This window comes from Micrasema longulum, unplaced genomic scaffold (assembly GCF_059751315.1).
Source record: "Micrasema longulum isolate JH-2025_06_02 unplaced genomic scaffold, ASM5975131v1 h1tg001311l, whole genome shotgun sequence".
In the NCBI taxonomy this organism is placed as follows: Eukaryota; Metazoa; Arthropoda; class Insecta; order Trichoptera; family Brachycentridae; genus Micrasema; species Micrasema longulum.
In genome coordinates, this window is record NW_028278498.1 from 123790 (window position 1) to 130548 (window position 6759).

The following is a 6759-nucleotide window of genomic DNA, read 5'->3' on the forward strand; positions in this document are numbered from 1 at the left end:
GCTGAAATTTAACGGTAAAAAATCAGTTATCCCCTTTTGATTAAAAAACTTGTAGATGTCCGCCTTTGACACAAACTCAGTCACAGGTGTCCGTTTTTGATCCAACCACTTTAATTCATTGTCAGGTGATAACAAAATTTTACTCAGAAATCCTTTCATTTTAATAAAAAATGAAAACCTAAATTATTACAAGTCTTTTTAATATTACAAAACAACGGTTACTATATTGTCATCATCTCTTCCGCCCTCTTCCTTTTCTTTTTCCACTTGTCTGGTCGGGATTTTCTCTTCCTAACGTTATTATCGCTAGCAGGTCTAATTACTTGATCCATGTCTATATTATTTCTAGTAAAATAAACGCTTTTTTTTACAATAAAATAACAAAACTTTCAGCGAAGCGTATCACAACGAACAACTGCTTCAACACACTATCCGCCATGACAGTTTATTAATCACGTTACCCAAATACCCGCTTCTGATTGGTTGGTTGTACAGGTGTCCGATTTTGGAACTAAACTAGTATGTAGGAGTCCGATTTTGAAATAACACCGATTTTTTAGGGCGCTTTTCTTTACTTCCTATCCGTTTTTACATACTTTTAAAAAGTATGAGTCAAAATCTATCAGAATCAGTTGTTATCTAAATTTCCACCAGAATGGCAAATGTCCATCTTTGACACTACACCACCCAAATATTATTATGTTATAATAATGTAATTGAGACACATTTTATATACACATATATATTTCTACCGATATATTGAAACCATTGTACAAATTCCATAATGTGTTATGTTTAATGAGAAAAATAAAATAAATGTGGTCTTCTCAAAGGTATGGAGTTTCTTTTTTTATTTGGCACAATTAGAATGTTATTTTTATCTTTCACTAACTAACTAACTAACCATCACGCCATTTCCCCGGAGGGGTAGGCATTCATACATCTTCTCATGCACGCACGTCGATTATTCCGACTTTTCACATGACCACCTTCAAGAATTTGTTGTACTTGATCATGCCATGTCTTTCTCGGCCTTCCTCGACTTCTACAACCAGACACATTCGCATCATAAATCTTTTTAGCCGTTCTTTCATCATTCATTCGCTCCACATGACGCTTTCACATACCTAAATATTTAAAAAGTGTTAGTAAAGGCTTGCAAAATTACCCCTACCCTTTCAAATAATGAATGAATATTACAAACACAGTATTTCATGAAAAAAATTGCATCGTTGCACACTTTCAAGATGGCCTTCTGAATTTTGTTTTAAAGGGATGATTTATCGAATACATTAAAAATGAGTTTATTTACCGTTAAATAATTAAAAACTAGGTATCACATTTACGGTACGGAAATAACAAACTACCCCGCTTTATGTTTCTAATAAGCTTTCTAGTGATCTAATTCTTTATCAAAAACAATATTTTTAGTAAGTGTTGGCTGAATTATGCATTTATTATAGGTACCTACTGTAAAGTAGCACTTAAAACAACTGGTCATACCATGAGACAATAAAATATCTTCAGGCTGGCAACATTATGTGCAGGATGGCCGCCAGCCGCCACGCCGCCATTCCGTGTACCGAGTACTGATAGTGGCAGGTGATAGTTCACAAGGGGTAATCGCCGTCTAAAATAAGCTTGAAATTTCCCGTTAAGTTTATATTCGCTACGATGCGCGACGGAATGATCTCCACCATTGTTTTGTCCTTGTGTGAACTGTGGACCCTACTCTACATCTGGAGTTATTCTGGTCTTGACATTTGAAGCAGACCTTGAAGTACCGTTGGTGATTTTTCGATTTGAGGCTTTTGACTTTACATGATTTTCTGGGTGGGTATATTCATATTTTTAATAAAGTAGTGAAGATTACAAAAAGTACAGCAAATGTGCGAAGAGATTAATGATACGTTCCTCATATTTAATATGTATTGTATAATGTACTTTTATTTAAGTTAATGCTTTTTTTCCTTTTTTTTTGCACCACAACAGGCTAGGAGGCCCAATTACAGTGGTAAATTACAGCACAGAACACCCAGGCTTGAGAAAAATCCAATTTTAATTTTTGTGTTCTCACCGGGAATCGAACCCGGAACCTTCCTTGCGTTAGTCAAGCGTCTTGACCACTACACCACGGAGGCCGCCGATATTGTACTAGCCTTATCTCCTTATTAAAAAAGCAGCTGATATTTTTAATTATAGAGATTGTTTTACGTATGTATCTTTTAGTGTAAATATATTTTGTTTTTTTTAGAAATTTACTATTAGAAATTTTTAGAAACAAATTTTTGTCCAGCCTATTTTTTGGTTGGCTGGAACATAACAAATAATAAGTCCGTCAAAGTCTTTTCACTAGTAAAATAAATATAGACGGCAAAAATAATTTCCATACCATTTGATATGTAATATATATATTCTTTACTAACTTTGTATACTATGTGGAAATCTGTTATTGGTTCTGAGTTTATACACTATATCTGTTTGTTTACTAAAAATATGTATGTAGAACTGTTGATTTCCCTAATAAAATAAAAATAAAATAAAATACATTTCTAAATTACTATTTGATTTTTATACTTACGTGTATATTCTCCGGGTTAAATTACAAGTTAAGAAATAAAATAAAATAATGAATGTGTAAGTGTGTGAAGTTATTTTATACTAGTATTTTATCCCGCAATAAGAAACAATATAATTTTTATACATTCAGCTTTTGACAATTGTTTTTTTAATTATTATTTCGAATCTTCAAGTGGGCCACACATAAATATATTCTTATGTTTGATCTAATAACAACAATGTACATATATTCAATTTAAAAGTTGTTAATCACACATTTCTTAACCTTCATTTTGAATTATTTTTTCTACATCAATGTTTTTTTTACTGCCTTATGAATAATTGAATTTTGATTCCGCCTTTTCTAAATGGGGGTCAATGCAGAAAAACAGAGTCGCAAAACTCATTGAGCAAGGGATATATATTGTACAATGAGTTACCTGAAGAAATCAAAACAAATGGAAAACCTCGAATTATTTCAAATTAATTTGAAAAAACATGTTCTAAACGCATGCGCATTTACACTTTGCTTCATAGCTGGCATTAATATTAACACGGAAAATCAGAAATGACGATTAAACATTATCCGTAACAGTTAATCAGGTTGAACCAAACCGTATTAGTTTTTTCGGTTGTTTAAACAGTTTTATCCATCATTTGACGTGTAATCATCAGTGCGGCCATTTTATAAAGTAAAATGTCATCGCATTCAAAAAAAAAATCCCCAAATTATCCACTTTCAAGGTGGTAAATGAGATTAAAAATACCACCCCTGCATATGGAAGAATATGTGCTTTCTGAAATTCGTAGTTCTTTAAAATAAACTCAATTGGTCTAACAACAAAATGTTTTATTTGGTCATATTTTATAAGAGCACAACTTTATTTGTACCATACCTATTACATTTCTAATTCTTCACATAGTTTTTTATTTGTTATATATTTTGAATGTGTTTTAAAATTGAAGTATTTGTTTAAAGTACACTCCGGGTACTTTATTTTATGCTGGAATCAGGCGAGAGTGTAAATCTGAGTCAAGTATAATTGATAAGATTAAGAAAGGGTCTCTGAGATGGTTTGGTCACGTAGAACGAATGGACGACGAAAGAATGTTAAAACAAGAATATATGGCGAAAATGAACGGCAACGTGAGACGAGGACGACCAAGGAAGACGTGGCATAATCAGATAAACCAAAATCTTAAGTCTGGTCATGTCAAAAGCAGACAGAACCGAAGGGCATGTATGCCAAGATGTATGAATATGGAAGAGGCTAGGAATGTATGCCAGGATAGGCGTGTGCGGCGGTCCATTCTCTCTGCCTACCCCTACGGGAAAATGGCGTGATGGTAGTAGTAGTAATTATCATTTATATTGCATCCCCGGGGTATATTTTTCCTTTCAATCTTCATATATTTTGTTTTTGCTGTTTTTAATTTTAATTTAATCACCTTGAACCGTTTGAAAGTATTTCCTTAATCATAATTATTTCCTGACATTCTACAATATTTGATATATTCACCAATGCCATTTATATATAGGTACGATAAAATATAGGCCCTAGCACTGAGCCTTGGGGTACTCATAAATTACTTTAAAATCGGGTTGTGGTCCCGTGGCTAGTGTCTCGGACTCACAGACCAAAGGTCCGTGGTTCGAATCCCACTCTACCCCAACTTGATTCCATTGTCTAATAGTGAGTTATTTACAACTCGTTGAAAATGGCCCTCAAAATTAAATATTTGGGTAAATCATAAGAACGCAAATATTTTTTTTTTTTATTAAAAAAAATAAAAAAATATTATGGCTTTCGTTATTTAAAATCTATTGTTTAAGTAGCTTTTAAACCAATTTAAGGCATTTCCTCGTATTCTAATTTAAATTTAACTGGTTTTGTCTAGAAATTCAGCAAGTTTATTTTTTACAATGAATTCTATCAGTTGTTCATATTTTGGAAGCATATTGATATTTCGGAATTCCTCAGCTTTTTTAGTATTCTTGATTTTTGGTATTAGGAAAACTATGGAGGTTTTTCATTTCTACGCAACTGTCTTTGTTTTTATAGATTCCACTAACTCTTTTGAATATAAAGAATTTACCTACCATTAAAATTTTGATTTAACACCGTAACATACCATTTTTATTTTTACAGAAGTTTGATCTTCAGGTTGAAGGTTCAACTTGCATCCATCTTCGAGAACGCGATTATGGAATGCGCTTTAGTAACTATAAAGAGTGAGCCGGGGACTGGCGATGAAAAAGGAGATATTCTCCATACTGGGAACGGGGGGCTATGTCCCTACAAAAGCGAGGAGCCAGGTGTTGCTACTTTAAAGGCTGAACCTGGGACTGGCGATGTACAAGGAGATACTCCCCATACTAGGGAAGGGCCGCTTTTTCTCTACAGAAACGAAGGGCCAGATTTCGTTTCCGTGAAGGCTGAACCGGGGACCAGTACTAAACAAGAGTATAAAATAGATAATGGCATACTGATCTGTGCGGAAATTGACACTGATTATCCGGATATAAAACACGAATGTTTAGGACCCTCTACTGAAGGTAATAAATACTACTTTCCACATTAATATACAGGGATTCGTTTCATTGGTTGGTATATTTAATGTTCATATAAACATCGCTAAATTACCATGCGATTGAATAGAAGATTAAGCCGCATATAACGCCTTGCAATAATTTGTACTTTAGTGCCTAAAGGTCTTTTTCATATGAGATAAGTTTTTGTCTAAAGATCTTAAATAGGGAAAGCCGCTTAAAAAATAATATTCGCCAAAAGACTGTTAAAATATATTGTTTTTCTTTTTAGGTCTTAAGAGTAATAGAAGACAACCTAAATATCCCGAAGATAGTGATTCGCGTTCGTTGGATATTTCGCACAACTCGCCAAATACTGCAGATAAACCATATTCTTTGTCACAATGTTTAAAAGCGGGTAAATTGAGACATACTGGGGAGAAACCTATTTCATGTTCAGTCTGTAAATATTCATGTTTTCTTAAATGTCAATTGAAACAACACATGTTTACACATACTGGCGAGAAACCCTTTTCATGTTCAGAATGTGAATATTCATGTATTCAAAAAAGTCAACTGAAACAACATATTTTTACACATACTGGTGAGAAACCGTATTCATGTTCAGAGTGTAAATATTCTTCTTTTCGTAAATGTCATTTGAAAACCCACATTCTCATTCATACTGGTGAGAAACCCTTTTCATGTGCAGAATGTAAATTTTCTTGTATTAATAAAAATGATTTAAACAGGCACGTTCTTACTCACACTGGTGCAAAACCATTTTCATGATCGGAGTGTAAATATTCTTTTATTTGTAAAAGTAATTTGAAAAGACACATTCTTACTCATACTGGCGAGAAGCCATATTTATGTTCAAAGTGCAAATATTCATGTATTCGTAAAACTGAGTTGAAAAAACACAGTCTCACTCATTCCGTCGAGAACCCGTTTTCATGTTCAGAGTGTAAATATTCATGTGTTGATAAAACAGATTTGAAATCCCACATTCTCACTCACACTGGTAAGAAACTGTTTTCATGTTCAGAATGTAAATATACATGTATTCAAAAAGGTCATCTGAAACGACACATCTTAACTCATACTGGTGAGAAACCCTTTTCATGTTCAGAGTGTAAATATTCATGTATTCAGAAAACTAGTTTGAAACGACACATTCTTTCTCATAATAATGTAATATAATGTATTTATTTAGATAGTTGTATAAATAAAATTTGAACCCCCCTAAAAAAATATTTCAAAAACAAAACATATTTATAAAACCTGGGCGCTTTCTTACGTGAAACCCTTTTCATGTTTATAGTGTAAATATTCATATACGTGTAAAAGTGATCTGAGTTAACACATTCGCACTCATGGAGGGTGTTATGTAATAATCATTTTACCACCAAAAGACTGTTTTGTGTAAATTGCATATGAAGTTCAAATTTGTTTAGAAAATCCACTGAGATAGAGATGATGCTTCATACTATTTATAGGTCCAGACGATGTTTCAAAAATTGTCTGACGCAACGGTAACGGAGAATTATATTTAAAAAATTGATTTACATCCCCTGTTAGCATTTGTATAAAACGTCTTCCAACTGTCTGACGATGTCGGTCACGACAAAACCCAGTCACTCGTAAAAATTATAAATAAAACTGGAATA